A 17,067-nucleotide genomic window follows, 5' to 3' on the forward strand; every position below is an offset into this window, starting at 1 on the left:
CTTACAATGTAAGCACTTCGTAAAGTATTGAAATCAAGTGGCTCCGCCGAAGACTAGCAAAACGAAGAGCAACGATTAATAACTAACAATCCTATTAAAGTGTATAATCTACTGTCTCACACGAAAGTTAGCGCGATCAAAACTATCGATAACTAAATTTGACTGTTATAAGCGAACAACCGACCGAGCAAATTTCTATCCGGCACTTACAAAATTCACAGACAGACTGATTCATCCACCGACCAGTCTGGTACACATCAAAACCAAATTGTGAGAAAAAATCACATTCAATTCTCCCACCAAACCACGCGTGTGCGTGGTAAGATAAACTACCGCATTAAGGTACAGTTCGTTATTTATAAACCATCTGTTCATACTTCGTTCTTTTCAACGCAAGATCTGAGTTTTTTCTATCTTTTTCTCATGGTGATGATGGTGTGAACGTGATGATCGCATGTTATGATACCATGAGCAAAGACAAACTGACGCAGCTAAAGGTATCGCACGGTACCCTACATCAGGGGTCTCCAAACTAAGACCCACAGGCTGCATGCGGCCCTCAATTTTTGGTTTTGTCTTTCACTCCGATATATGTACTGAAAACCATTGAAATTTTGAACTCTAGACGGGCATGACTATATCATTAGACCCATTACTTGTCTCGTCTGAAACTAATGTGGTTGATGATTCACGATAACTAAATGCCTTCTCAATTTGACTCTTTTCCTTTCCTTCCTTTCATAAAATTTACATATCTTGTTTGGATTCCCCAACGTCCAAAAACGAATGCAAATTTAGCAAGGCCACGATTAGTTGCATTGGAAGAACGATTTGAACGAATGAATTAGCTATCCGAATTTCAAAAAACTTGTTCATCAGATAACTAGATATTTTCTTCACCAAATAACGACAGAAGACGTCAACGTCATTATAAGTTTATCCGATCAAAGCACATTGACTTATTCGTAAATTTGTCTTCTTCTATTTGGAGTAACATCCTACGCGGTCATGCAGGCCTATCAGGGTTTCGAGACTTACAGGGTTTTCCAAGTCACTTTCGAACGTGCACATAATTATTCACCACCTGCAAGAAGGTTTTCAACATTAATCAAATGGTTTATTTACTTCATAATAAAATTTCAGTTTTTTCTCATGATTTTCAACACATCACTAAGAACTGTCTAATTCAATCCAGCTTGAGACGCATTGAAAACCATGCCGAAGAATTTCAAAATTATGATGGAAATGAAATATCATATTGATGTGGATGATGAAGAATTTAAAAATTATGATGTAAATGAAATATAATATGATGTGGATGATGATGGATTAACATCTTGCACGCGGTGAATAACAACGTTTAAATTCGAAACTGACTTGAAAACCCCTGTACAGATATTCCTAGATATACGCCATACTCTATAAACGCGATTTTGGAATGCGTGATTTTCTTTAATTAACAGTTTGTTAATTAGTACTGATTTGACACATCAAATGTCAAATGCAAAATAAATTCTCTTTTGGCCGAATTTTAAAAACCATTTTAATCGGGGAATGCCTGTATTCAGTACCACGCCGCCGGATAGTGAGTCTTTGTTACGGGGGGGAAGGTCCATATTGTGGTGATTTTCGAAATATTTTTTTATTAATAACAACTTTTTATTTTATCCAATTGAATAGTTGCGTCCATCCTTGCTAACAAGGTTATTAGACTCTATACAGGTTACGACAGAGCGTTTTAGAGGGTCACCATTATGGATACTTTGTTTACAATTTGTCTGTCAAAATAGATGCCGGCCAGCTGTTGCTTGGCATGAACAACATAAATAAGTTTACAGAACACGAAATTACTGCTACATTTTTTCTTAATGCTAACTCGTTATATCATTTATAGAATATGACTTCTATATTGGATTGGTTAATGCTGCGTCAGTTTTGCTTACATGCCCTGGATATCGTCGGATTGTCTCATCAGTTTCAATTGTTCTACAGGTTTGGTATTGCAGTCCCAGCTTCAGTGGACGAGGGTTCATGCCGTCCAGCTGCAGCAGTGTCCAAACTGGGTTATTCCAGATGCTGCCCCTCGTGTGGGAAGTGGCCAGATCCCATATTGCTTCACGCATAACAGCTCGTCCTTTATTCGGAGTGGAACGGACACAGAATAATTCAGTGACAGAGTATCGATGTGATGACACCCTTTTGACGATGTTGGTCAGGGAACCTGTGATGATGTGGTACAAAAAATGCTACCGGCATCACTTTCGTTCCGCTATTGCACTTGACCCGAGCTAGGACCGCCACGGCGCTGACGAACTTGCGGCAGTGGGGATGATGCGAATCCCTCCTTCAAAATTGCGGTGCTGAGATGATGATAAAGTAGAAGCTTGTGTGGCATGGTCTCGTCCTTACTAAAACACTGCTTAAGCTACACCCAAGGTGACATGAATCATCGACCCCCACAGGAATAAGGCTGCAGCCAGAACGGAATGAACATTTGTTTTCTTTGAACTGGAACGGCAACAGTGGCTGCATAGACGATCGTCTCGAACACGACGACTGCAACGAACCGACATGGAACCGCGGACAATAACTTAAATAACCACTATGCATAAGCACAAATATACTTATGGTTTATTTCATAATTATAATTTTTACAACAGGACCGTTCCACATTTACTTCCCGGCTCAACCAAAACTCTCCCTTCACAAGTGCTTTACTCGGTGGCCCTCATATTCATCTCTTTCTCCTACTTTTTATCATATAATTTGTAGGAAAAATGAAATAATGTGGATAGGGTTTATCTGCCTCTATCAAAAATGAAAAATATTATCATACGACACACCTCGGATCGTAATGCGAGATTTTCCTCGTGAAGAAGGGTACTTGTAGATCATTTGAATATGCTCGTTATACGAAAAACTCGTTGTAACAGTTTATACTGTAGTGGGCTGAGATGAAATATGAAGTGGTCACTTGCATCCAGTCTGCGTGTCAGACCTGTTGGACCCTGGAGTCGCTGTTGCTGGTTATTTATGTTCTGGGTACATCATGCTTTGCTGTTAGGAGGGAAGAGATACTAGTATATGTGGTATATGACGTAATTATGCTTTTCCGCGTGGTGGCGTAACAGCCACAGAGTAAGCGAGCAGTATACAGAGTAACAGCCAGAAAAAAAGGCTCCTCAACCATCACGAATAGCAGTTGCTTTTAAGAAGGAACGGTAATTTGCTCCGAAGTCGGTCCAGATAATTTTGGAGCCGGCTCCAAAGCCGGTTCCGGAGCCGGCTCTGCACCAACGGCTCCGGAGCCGGCTCAGCTCCAACGGCTCCGAAGCTGGATTTAACACAAGGGACCAAACAAACATTTTCAATAAAGTTTCAATCGAGGAAATCCGTAAATAGCGGAGAAGGTCATGCTTAAAATAATTTATCAAAAAAAAAAGCGATGAGTTTTGAATATATTACGAAAGGCGAGACCAACGAATGCTACACAACATACATGTCAATACTGCAATCACATCGTGTGTTAGCTTCCACGAGAAAATATATTCGTTTTTTTTATTACGCTATCGTACAATGCTGTCTCTATTGAACCGTTAGTCCGGAGGCGTTGGTCCAGAGCCGTTGATTCGTCGCCGGCTCCAGAACAGTGGGCCCGAAGCCGGCTCCGCAGCCGTTGGAACGGAGCCGGCTGCAGAGCCATTGGTGCGGAGCCGTTGGAGCGGAGCTGGCTCCGGAGCCGTTGGTACGAAGCCGGCTACGGGAAAAAGTCGGAGCCGGCTCCATATTAACGGGTTGGTGCGCTCCGAAACGCCCATCACTAGATCACAGGACTGTTCTTGGACGGAAAGGAAACTCGTGTGATGAAACTCTATGAGAAATAAAACAATAAAATTATTTCTTTTTCATTTCACTAAAATACGAATCAAATTTCCACTTTCGACACAAGTCCAGTAGAAAGTACATAATTAAAATTAGATTTACAATAATTTAACAATTCAACCTAAAACATCATACTATTGCACGATTGCAATCCAGTTGCAACCAGTCGAATTGTAAACAAACCAGTCCAATTGTAAACAAACCATTCCAATTTGTCTGTCAAAATTTTTTCATTCATTTTTTTATTGGAAATCGGCCAAAACAGGCTTTTGTCACAACCTGTATAGAGTCTAATAACCTTGCTTGCTAAGATCAATCACAAGACTGAAGATTTTCCTCCTCTCCTCGAAAAAGCCTCCTATTTTGACACTTCCGTACAAACGGATGTATCGCCCAAAGTCTATATAATACAGAGGTCGATGCATAGCTCGATTTTGGCCCACCATTTTGAAAGCTTATTTTTGACAGTTAGATGAAAAAGTTTGTAAACGATTCCACACAACCAAACACTGTTTATGCCAATTGTGCTTTTTCTGTACAAAACCTAGTGTAACTATACATTTGCTTCTCATGTACGTGGAATGGAGTAGTTTTTTTCACTAATTCATCAGTTAAACACGACCAAAATCAGGAAACAAGTCTATTAGGTTTGGTCCTCTTGAGATGCACATGTTTTCGTCCTAATTTTGGGCACTGATCTTGTTATAATTAATAATTGTACTATAATTCTATCTTTTCTTGATATTCGTCAACTTTTTTAAGTGCAATATTACGAACAAACGATGTAAAAATGATCGAAAATGCATTCAGACCACTGCATGCACAACAACTAAAACCTCAATGTATGCTACGATGAAACTATTGAAGCTTTTTCATCCAGCTGTCAAAACTTTCCCACGCTTTTTGATCAAATGTTCTGGACGACTCGACCTCTGTATTATATAGACTTTGGTATCGCCTCTCGCTATCTCACTCTCTCTGCGATTAGCCTGATTTTTATTTTGAATGCGCCGATACTTTTCGTTAATCGCTATTCTATCTTAACTGTTTTCATGTTTCTACTTAATAAACTTATATTTGTATGTTCTTATCTGATTATCTGATTATCTGATCATCATTAAATGATTGTTACTTGCATTATTCGAATCTATGATACATATTTATTTACCTTGCTGCTCTCGATCCCTACACATATGTAGTTTGAACCAACGGCGGGCAAGTTCCCACGTGGCCGCCTCAATTCACCTCTTGAACCTCGTAAATTAACTTCTCAAAAAAAAAAACTTTTAACCTCGAAAAATTTAACCTCAATCAATTAGGATTGGGTCATTCTGCCTCTAACCTTGGACGAGATCGAACATATTCCTGCTCGCTCCCCATATTCCCTACCGCAGATCACACAAATAAATACACAACGTTCTCATTTCTGCGATGAACATTGCGGTACTACGCTTATACTCATAAGTTAGTAAGCAGTCGAAGTGTGAGTGGAGAGAGAATCGAGTACCGGATGACTCTTATCTACATGATCCTGCTTAGTAATTTGTTGGTGTTAGTATTGTTAGTACCCGGTAGTGTATGTATAGTGGTATCTTGTTTTGCCTTGTTGGGTGAGCCAAAATAAAACTTTGTGCTTATGCAACCTCATATTAGTAAAATAATGCCGTTTAAAAAAATGGCTACAATCAGTGGCAGATTTTCCTATAATCGGACTGAGCGGTCGCGGGGGGCCCCGGCCTAAGGGGGGCCCCGAGCTAAACCTCCACATGTTGGAAATAATTTTTGAAGGCCAAAACAAATTTTACTTACTTTCGCAATCTTCCATATTAAAAACAATAAATCTTCTTCTGACAATAAGTCATAAAGAAGCTCCTGGGACGATTAATTTATATTTTTTAAGTAACGGTCTTAACGGTCTCGATTGCAAGGACGAAAAGACTACAAATACGCAAGTGCAGGATAACCATTGTCGGGCGCTTTGATTTCAGGCATATTTGTGTATCTGTAAAACAGGTAATCACACAAACTTCGTGTAGTGGCTTTCACTGCTCATGTACATGAATGAGCAAACAAATGTATTGCAAACTCTGCTCTAAAAATCTTCTTCTTCTTTTTTGGCTCAACAACCGATGTCGGTCAAGGCCTGCCTGTACCCACTTGTGGGCATGGCTTTCAGTGACTAATTGATTCCCCCCATAGCAGGATAATCAGTCCTACGTATGGCGGCGCGGTCTATTTGTGGATTGAACCCATGCCGGACATGTTGTTAAGTCGTACGAATTGACGACTGTACTACCGAGACATGTACTAAAAATACAAAAGTATAAATGAGTAAAATTCAGATTTTTTTGATAGGTTTTCCAGATATGCCTTTATGTAGATATGCCTAGATCTGCACTGAAATTCGGAAAGTCTGGAGTTTTAATAAATACAGTTTATCATTTTATTGTTCATTGATTCATTTCAATATAAAAGACTAAGAGGATTAGAAAAACGACCTAATGCGTTCTTGTGTTGAAAAATACTATAGCAAATGAAATGCTTCTTTACACCAAACACTAGTTGTTGTATATTTCGAGACAATCCGCGTGCTTTATTGTTGAGTTCACAAAAAAAGTGAGTTGAATACACGAAGCGACATTTGACAACTGACGTTTCAACCAAGATGTCGAAACTTGGTGAGAAGAGATGTGACGGTTACCCAACACCTTCCTTTTTTTAGTAAAGCTGGTACGGCGCGTAACGAGCTGGTGTATGATGTGGTCTTCTTGACCGTCGCAGTTGCCCACCATGTTGTTGATATGTTGATTCTTCAAGTTCTCCCAAGAATTCACGCCGCAAGAAATCATCTACTTCCGGTTCAATTGATGGTGGCGGTACGCTGGACGTTGTTGGATTGCTGGCAGGTCTCAGGTTCCATGAACTGAGAAGGATGTCCAATGGAATGGGTTGTTCTGCAACTTCTGGAACTTCTTTGACATCGTCATATCGCCGCTTTAGCTGGTTGCTGTGAGAACGGATAAGGCGCTGGCGTTCAGGCAGCCATACGTTGTACATGACGCTACCAATTCTTTCCAAAATTTCGCCTGCAACCCAGGTCCAAGTGTTGGAGTGGTGGACTTGGGCATATACTTTATCCTTAACTTCAAAGTGTTTTTGCTTTGCTCCATGCTTGGTGTTGTACTGATGATCTTGCGGGTTGTTTTGCTTCTTTGAAAAATTAGTGGGTGGACGAAGAAGTTCCAATGACGTCCGCATCGGATGTTTTAGTACAAGTTCACTTGGGGATTTTCCATCCGGAGCACTTTTACAAGGTGTTGACCGGTAGCAAGATAGAAAAATGTCGAGTGCTTCGTCTATATCTGCCTCTCCTCCGGTTTGAATTTTATTCAATGCCCTTTTGAAGGTGTCAACAAATCTCTCTACTTGGCCATTACTTTGAGGGTGAAATGGAGCGGTTTTCAAATGTATGATTCCGTTTGTCTCACAAAATGTCTCAAAAGTATCGCTTGTCAATTGAAGGCCATTCTCTGTTACCAAGACCTCCGGATTTCCAAATCGGCTAAAGATGTTGCGAAGCTTCGAAATGGTTTCTATGGTGGTAATGTTCTTAGTTGGAATAATTTCCGGCCACTTGGAGTAGGCGTATATCACTAGAAGAAAATATGTGCCATTTATTGGCCCTGCAAAATCTGCATGCACTCTTTGCCACGGTTTTTCTGGTATTGGCCACGATTCCAACTTGGTTTTGGTGTCAGTTTTTGCTACCGAAGCACATGCATGGCAATTTTGCACAAGTGTGGTGATGTGTTGATCTATATTAGGCCAATAAACGATGGTGCACGCTAATGATCTCATACAATCAATTCCCGGATGCCCTTTGTGTAGCTGATGCAGGACTCTTCTTTGCAACTTCGTTGGAATAATTATTCGATCATGGTACATCAAAATTTTTTGAGCAGAATAAATCGAGTCTCTGCGAGCAAAAAACTGCATGACTTCCGGTGGTTCTGATTGAGTGCTGCTTTTAGGCCACCCGTGATTAACATACTGTATTATTTTTTTAATGTGTCGTCTTTTCTAGTTTCGTCTGCTATAATTTTGTATGTTACCGGCAGATGTTCTATGGCTTGCTCCACTGTGTTGCATATAACGGTTTCTGTTTCGATCGATGCGATGATGTAATCCTCATTTTTCTTTAGATGTGAATTAATTAATCTGGACAGGATATCTGCATGTCCAAAATTGTCTGTTTTGCAGTGTTCGATACGGAAATCATACAATTGTAAGCGCCCATCGTTGGAGGCGATTTGCCGTATATTGTGGAATACCGCTCTTTGATCCAAATATAGCTAGCAAGGGCTTGTGGTCGGTTTGTAGAACAAACTGTCTTCCATAAATCATTCTGTGAAATTTAGTAACTGCGAACACAAGACCCAATGCTTCTTTTTTGATCTGGCTGTATTTCGTTTCTGCTGGAGTCAAGCTTCATGATGCATGGTAAATAGCTTTCTCTGTCCCGTCTGGAAATCGATGTGCTATACGAGCCCCTTTGCCCGATATTTGAGGCATCTGCTGATACCACAATATCTAATCGAGGGTTGTAGTGTGTCAACATAATCGGTGATTGTAATATGGTTTTAAATCGATCAAATGAAATTTGGCATGCTTCGGACCATTCAAAGCTAGAACTTTCTTTAAGTAGTTCGTCCAGTGGCTGGCGAAGGGTACGTCCATCTTTATCAAGAAGTTGGCCCAAATACTTTACTTGATGCATGAAAAACTTGCATTTCTCGAATTTGACCGTAAACCCGTACTCTTTCAAACGATGCAATACATGATTGAGGTTGCGTTTATGCTCTTCGTAGGTGGCTCCTCCTACTAAAATATCGTCTAGATACGGTGCCACATGAGGGAGTCCACTAAGCATAGTGTCCATTATTTGTTGGAAAGCGCCTGGAGCACTTTTTACACCTGGAGAAAGGCGATTCAATCGATACAACCCTTTGTGCGTATTTATAGTAATAAGCTTACTGCTTTCTTCGTCAACTTGTACTTGCAAGTATGCATCGGATAAGTCTAGATAGATGACTAAATAGAATACAATTTGAAATTCGCTTGAAAATATCCTCCGGCAGAGGTAGGGGATAATTGTTTGATTCGAAAGCATTATTCAGGCCAGTTGAAAAATCGGCGCAAATTCGTACTGAGCGATCTGCCTTTTTTGGCGGTCAGGTGGTGCTGTCGATGGTGTTCTGATGTTCTTCCAGTTTTGCTGGGATATTAAGGTGATGTCAGACCCAGAATCTAGTTGTAACATGACTGGAACTCCGTTGATGATAGTTTCCACGTAACGCCGACCTCGGTTCAATGCATTGACGGTAACTATATTAGATGTTCGCTGTTGCTGTGGTTTGACGGGTAATTTTGGCGAAAAACATGCACAATAACCTTCCTTGTGTCCTGTCCGCCCGCAATCATTGCATTTGTGTTGTTTGTATTCGCATAAATTGGAAAAATGCATTCCTCCACATGACCAACATGGTGTTTTTGGTGTCGTTGATCTTTTTTCACCATGCTTTCCCGCCGTGCAATAGTAACTTTGAGAATCATTTTTCCGTACTGCTTATGATGTTGCGATTGGAGTAGTAGTAGATGATTCGATAAGCGAAGTGTCCCTTTTTAAGTTCATCAGACTTGTGCACTCTTCTACTATTTTCTCCAATGTAATGTCTTGTGTCTCATTGATTTTGGACAAAAGGCGCATTCGAATGTTTGCATCTTTCTGTGATTTGAGTCCACAAACGAAGATGAGGGATTTGAACTGTTCCTCTTTCAGCTCTTGCAGCTTGAAATCGACACATGCTTTGTTTACTCTGCACGAGTATGTAATATAATCTTCGCTTTCTTCTTTAATTGTTTGGAGACATTGATATCGTCGATGAAATGTGGATACTGCACTACCAAAAATGATTTTGAGTTTAGCAACCGTCTCGTCGAAAGAGAACTCTTTTGACAGCTTTGGTAGGATGAAAGACGTGTACCGTTCGTGCGCTGCTGGGTTAAGTTTCCGTAGGAGAAGTCTAACGTGAAAACCATGCATTAAAAGAATGACCTTTATCTACGTCGTACACGAACTCCGTAATATTTGTCGATAGCGAGTCCAAGATGAGCTCACTGCTAAGCGTCGTTTGCGAGTTTAGCCGCATGCTATTCATTTGTTCCGCCATTTTGTTCATCAGCTGCTGCTGGTTCTGAAGAATCTGAAGCAAAGCATCTTTGCTCAAATTTTCTGCTTGACCTGCTGGTCCTGCTGGTGGATGTGACATTTTGGCTAATGCTGAGGCTTTGCTGGGGTGTTTACAAGTTTTAATAAACTTTTCACGATCCTCGTCGCCACTTGTAGTATATTTCGAGACAATCCGCGTGCTTTATTGTTGAGTTCACAAGACAAAGTGTGTTGAATACACGAAGCGACATTTGACAACTGACGTTTCAACCAAGATGTCGAAACTTGGTGAGAAGAGATGTGACGGTTATCCAACACTAGTAACACTAGTATAGGGGGCCTTCACGATTCTAGTTAGTTTTTTGTATGGAGTTTGACAGTTGGAGGCTGAAATCATGTAAACAATCCATACAAAACCACACAAAAAACTAGCCTACGATTTTCAGTCTAGAAAATTTTAGCCTAAAAGCTAGAATTAGATTCGAGTACCTGCTCGAAAACACGGTGTTGTTCCCGGCAAACAATGCGAGGGTTGGTGAGGTACACTGGTGGACATTAAAATAGGAAAAAAAATTTTGTGTGTTTTTTTTGCATACACTAGGTGTGTCATCGCCAACAGTTCGAGGCGTACTGAATTTGTAATAGCCGAATTTTGCCTTTTTTACTCTCATTTTTGGTGCGCTACTTATCTGAGTTTTGAGCGCCGGCAGCGTTTTGCGGCAGTATAAAAGGAGAGCCAAACCGTGCTTCATTCTTCCATCAGTGGTCAAGGTGAAAGGTTGCTGTTTAAAAATTCCACAAAATCATCATGGGTCGCGGAAAGCACTGCACACCAGAGGAGCGAAAACACATTCAGGGGCTGTATCGTGAGAACGTGCCAATCAAGACAATCTGCAAGGCGTTCGGCCGTTCGCGGACGTTTGTGGACAACGCCATTCGTAGCGAGGCTACGGGTAAATCGACAGGTCGTCCGCGAAAAACAACGGCCGACGTCGACGCGCGGATTGTTGAGATGATCAGGGCGGATCCTTTCAAAACTTGCACTCGTATCAAGCAGGAGCTTGGTTTGCAAGTTTCGGCGAAAACGGTGTCTCGCCGTTTACACGCCGCTGGGTTCTGTGCCCGGAGACCGAGGAAGGTTCGTAAGCTGCAGCCGCACCACGTAGAAGCGCGCATTCGGTTTGCCGAAGAACATTTAGCTGCATCCATCTTTTGGTGGAGCAAAATCATTTTTTCGGATGAGTCCAGAATCAATCTGGATGGTTCGGACGGCATTAAATACGTCTGGCGCTTTCCTAAACAGGCGTATCATCCGAAAAATACGATAAAAACCCTTAGTCACGGAGGCGGCCACGTAATGGTGTGGGGTTGCTTCTCCTGGCACGGCACGGGTCCTTTGTTCCGTATCAACGGGACACTGAACTCGGAAGGGTATAGAAAAATACTTAGTCGTGAGATGTTGCCATACGCCCGACAACAATTCGGAGACGAAGAGCATTACATCTTTCAGCATGATAACGACTCTAAGCACACATCGCGAACAGTTAAATGTTATTTGGCAAACCAGGATGTGCAAGTTCTACCGTGGCCTGCGTTGAGTCCTGACCTCAACCCGATTGAAAATCTGTGGTCAACTCTCAAGCGTCAGCTTAAGAACCAGCCTGCACGTTCAGCCGATGATCTATGGACACGCTGCAAGTTTATGTGGGAACGCATAGACAGAAGCGAATGCCGTAATCTCATCGGCGATATGGCCAAACGCTGTCAGGAAGTGATAGCGAATAACGGTCACCAGATTGACCGTTAGAATGTGTTTTCGCTCAGTGGAACACCGCAACACCTCCTCCCAACAACCACTTAAACAGTCCTTTTCAGGGCTACCAAATATTTCTGACAAGAACTATGTCTTTCGGTCACAGAAAAAAGTTCCTATTTTTATGTCCACCAGTGTACCTCTCGCTCTAATTTCTCTAGTCTAGTCTAGTTGCCTCGCTTCCTCCTATAGCGATTCTGTCGAGCTGAGCTTTCACGTCCCTCACCACCGATCTCCTTCCTACCCCTCGCCTAAGATCGTCTGACGTCTTGCCTGACACCTTTCGTTGTGTTGGTGCTCTGCGGCTGCTGTCACGTAGAAGTTAGGTTGTGTGTGTAAAAAAAACGAAAACAGTGTTGTTGGCTGATCAAGTGCGGTAAGTTTTTTAATAATTACGTTCTTAATGTTACGTAAGTAAGTGCCATTTTAGCAAAAGAAAGTCGTAGAAGTCCTGCCCAATGTGTGCTGGCTCCGTCGGAAGCGTTACGTGCATGTACCGGCATAGAAAAGTGGTGTGGTGAACAACACAGCACAAGACAACGGGTAAGTGTTATCCAGCGATTATCATGATTAAGAAACATTATTTTAATAGAATATGGCCTCTTTTAACTTGCAGATATAATGCAGAAACGATATGGGCCTGCGGCAGGTGTTTGCGACTGTGCGCTGTGTATGATTGTGTATGATACGGTAAGTTGTAAGTGGGCCACGAAAGAAGAAGAAGAAGATTGTTTGGTGAAGCTAGGGATTAGGATGCTAATCACGGTGTTTATTCCTTTTTTGCAGCCAATTTTCCTCTATCCTGGAACGTGGGCTTACGAGGAACCGTTCAAGAAGATCCTCCGGAAGCTGTACGGCGACGTGTCGGGCTCTACCAGCACAACACGCTAGAGGCCCAGCCGGCACCGGGTGCCCCGATTGCGCCGTGAGACAATGTCGAGCGCGCTCGTTAACAACGTTCGGGGCAGGAATGCAACCCTTCTGATCATTATCCTCTGCCTCACAATAGCTGCAGCAGCAACAGGACCGAACCGACCGCACTACTGATTGCGGTCAAATTTCCTGGCAGGAGAAAAAATCCCACAAGTGAGTTCCTTTTAGATGCACTATCGCTACATCTAGATCTGTTGTTTTATCTTCTCTCTAAAACAAATGTTTTATATTCCCTCAGGTGTATCGATTTCATCGACGGCCGCTCGCTGGCAGCACCAACATGCCATCGAATAACCCCGGAAAGGCGACAAACACTCATCTCCAGCGGCAAATTGGTAACATTAACCCACTTTCGCACATCTATACGACGTCACATTAATAGTGTTATTGTGATGATGTTAACGAGTTAAGATTAGACTTAAGTACGCTTTAAGGCATACATCGATATGCCTAATTTTAAGTTAAGTGTTTTGACAAGCGCGTGTGTGTCAAGGGGCGGAATAAGCGCTAAGCAAATTAAGCGGCCGCGTCGGGCCCCGTGGTCTTGAGGGGCCCCAAAAAAGGAACCCACCCCCCGCTCGCAAGTTTAATTGCTACTAAATCCTTCTCTAGTTTAGAATATTTCCCTGCTAGACGCTTAAACCAAACTTACATTTATGCGACTGCTTAGGGCATCCACTCGTATGTGCGGGTTTTACACTACATTTTAGATAAATAAATCTAGTTTATATTCTCATAAAACACTACGCATTTTTAAAAGGGGAATGAACATGATGACATATATTTAGTTTGTTAGAAGGTTCATATGCACGTTCACTAGCGGATTGTTGCGGACTGCATTTCGATTGCCCATGTCGCTTTGCCTCGTCTTGTGTTTTACAAACCCCAACAGCAAGGATGCGGCTAGTCTATTGTAGCATGCACATGCACATGCTATACTGTCTATAATCAATTCACACACAATTCTCATCACACTCAATAAACACAAATTGTCAACACCACACAACACACAAAAAAGGATAAAATAAGCACTCAAGAAATTAACACAACCCAAACCACATAAATAACCTTACGCCAGGAATTGTAAGTCAGCAGAAAAACCCTTGTCCAAAAACACTTAAAAACACACAACCCGCACACAGCCCCGTAGGTGCGAAAACAGCAGAAAAACATTACCCAGCACAAAAACGTTTCAAGTGCGTAAAGTGTAAAAAAACACAGCATTGCATAATAGCAACCAACAGTTAATAAATAATGAAATAGGAGACACCGTACCTCGTGTGTACAAACAGAACCGTTAATCGTAAGCGTAGGAAACAAAACACCACGTAAGCGCCAGAACCCAGAACTGACCTTACAGAATAATTGCAACCATATGTTAACCGAAAAACCTAACCCTCAGCATAACCGACACAAAGCGAAAGTAAACGCAAAATCGAATTGAAGAAAGGTACCGTATAAATAAAGATGTAAGATGAGACCAGACACAGACGTACAGAGACAGTTAGAATCACAGTTACGCACAGTACGTACAGTTGTAAAGTGGTGCTGCTAAGTCTTGGTCGGTCAAGTCTCGATTTTCAAACAAAGTGAAATGTGTATTTAATTCAGTTGTGTTTGTCCGAAACCTCCACCATCGTGCTTACAAATATACCTGAAGAGTGATGTCTATAGTATGGCATTGTTGAACTATCCGTCGCGTCCGAACCAACTTATTACATGGCGACCGTGAATTTTAAGCTGCAATCTTCGGATGTGCAAAAAAAAAGTAATGAATGAAACCCCAAACACGGACAAAAAGTGCAAAGTGGAAACGTTTTATAAAAATCGCAAGTGCTTCTGAAATGACTTGGAAAGTGATTAATTACCAACAATAGTAAACTGCGAGTGAAAACCAATCATTTTCAAAATGGGAGGCAAGGCTGCAAAACCTGAAACAAATATCAAAGGAGACCATGATCTTACAATAGTCCAAACTCAGAATATTCATACAGAATATCATCTGACTCAGGATTTAAAACTAAACATTATTTTAGGGCTGCTAATCACCCTGTGCATTGTTAAAATAGCGAAAACTTGTTACAAACACCTTCGTAACCAAGCGCAAAAACACGCTTTAAAAGTGCTTACGCTACCAAAGTAGCAACGTAAACATTGAATCGAGAACAGTGAATGAATGATATACGAAAAAGGTGATATGCTATTTGACCCACAAAAATAGGTAAAGGCTGTGGAAAAGTACCGTAAGTTCACCAATGCAGCTATTGACCGCGATTATGAAAAAAAACAATTATGCGCGTATGAGAACCTACCGCAACGTGTAAAAACACTGTGACCAGCGGTATGGTTTGGAACAGCCGTGCCCAACGCGGAAGACGAGAAGAATAAGGCAAGAATGGACATACCCCGTCCCAACCCGGACGAGACATAGAGACTGATGATGAGATCGAGACATCGGGCATGACTCCAGCTACGAGAACTCCAAGGTACTGCATAACCCTTAATTTATAAATTAATATGATGAAGAATGAAACAAAAAATAGAACTACTAGTAGAAAGATTAAAACAACTGCATGATAATCTAAAACACATAGACAGATGCTACAGACAGTGCGCAATAAGCACATATGAGGAAAGCGCTAAGGAAACTTTTAAAAAGCTACAAGAAAAGTTAGTTAAATATGAGAATGAAATAAGTGAAGAAGAACTAACGTACACATCTAAAATTGCTAGAACACTATATAGCGACATAACTAAATTCATAGCAATTCACAAACAAAAGTTTACAGTTTCAATTAATAACGTTAGTTTAGGAACCCAAACAATGGCGACGTTTAACCTAAAAGAAGCTTCGGCTGTAGTACCGACATATAATGGATCCGCAGACCAATTACAATCCTTCCTTAGGGCAATACATTTTGCAAAGAGAATGTTCCCGGATGATCAAGAGGGACTATTGGTAGACTTCATTTACACTAGATTATCTGGTAAGGCAGAAACCGGAATAAAACCCAACCTTACCACAGTACAGCAAGTAGCAGAGGATATAAAATCACGCTGTGAAGAAAAGGTAGAACCAAGCAAAGTAATAGCTAACATGAAATCATTAAAAACTAAGGATACAAAGACACTTTGCAAAGAAATAGAAGAGCTTACAGAAAAATTGAAGGTTCTCTACCTTCAAAAACAAATTCCAACCGAAGTAGCAAATGAATTCGCAATTCGAGAAGGAATTAATTCATTAATAGATAAAGTGTCAAATCGAGATGCTAAAACTGCTCTCACCATTGGAAAATTTACAACTATAAAAGAAGCCACTAAAGTAGTAGACGAATGCGAATCTAGGCAAGACAAAGCTCAAGTACTTGCTTACCAGGGTTCATATAACAATAATAGATTCAATAATTATAGACAACAGAACAGGAATTATCAGTATAATAACCGTGGTAACTCAAACCAATCATACAGAAGCAATGACAATCACAAAAACAACAACAATTTCAATGACCGCAATCATAACAACGATGGCTACAACTGCAATCAAAGAAATAATAACCGCAGTGGCAATAATAGATACAACCAAAATCAAAGATACAATAATTATGGCTATCAGAACAGGCCAAATAGAAATCCTAGGGCCATAACGAACCGACAAACAGGGCAACAATCCAGAAACGTATATCATACTACAGCTCAAGTACAGGAAGATGAAAATAATTTTTTAGACCAAAAGGAATCAACTCAGACTCTAGACCAATATACTCGCTAGATTTGAATGGAGTTGATTACATAAAAATAAAATTGAGTTTTGCTAATACCGAAACATCTATATTATTAGTCGACACAGGAGCATCAGTATCATTATTCAAATCAAGCAAATTAAAGAAAAATCACAGTCCAATAAGATCAAATTCGATTTCATTGACAGGCATTTCTAACACACCAATATATTCTAAGGGTATTACAACTTGTACTATTTTTTTTAACAATTTAGAATTGGAACATGACTTTGTATTAGTTCCAGATGAATTTAACATAGGAGCAGACGGTATATTAGGTAGAGATTTTTACAAACTTTACAGATGTTCTATTAACTATGAATTACTATTGCTTACATTCACATGCCAAGGAGAGGAAATTCAACATAATATTGAGGAAGACGACGGAAAAGGATTTATTTTACCTATCAGAAGTGAAGTAGTACGAAGAA

General features: G+C 40.8%; 1 protein-coding gene across 7 annotated transcripts in view; it reads right to left on the reverse strand.

Moving 5' to 3' along the window:
* LOC3292467 (spondin-2) overlaps window positions 1-350 on the reverse strand; it is a 36,600-nt gene extending 36,250 nt beyond the window's left edge. Inside the window, exon 1 of one of the 7 annotated variants that reach the window (XM_061658745.1) lies at window positions 185-350. The gene's annotated coding sequence lies outside the window, so the exon portion shown is untranslated. Of the gene's footprint in view, window positions 1-5 lie in introns of all 7 variants that reach the window. The other 6 variants (XM_061658744.1, XM_061658741.1, XM_061658746.1 and 3 more) reach the window with 6 other exon arrangements.
* Window positions 351-17,067: the final 16,717 nt, after the last annotated feature.

This window comes from Anopheles gambiae, chromosome 3 (genome assembly GCF_943734735.2).
Source record: "Anopheles gambiae chromosome 3, idAnoGambNW_F1_1, whole genome shotgun sequence".
Taxonomy (NCBI): domain Eukaryota; kingdom Metazoa; phylum Arthropoda; class Insecta; order Diptera; family Culicidae; genus Anopheles; species Anopheles gambiae.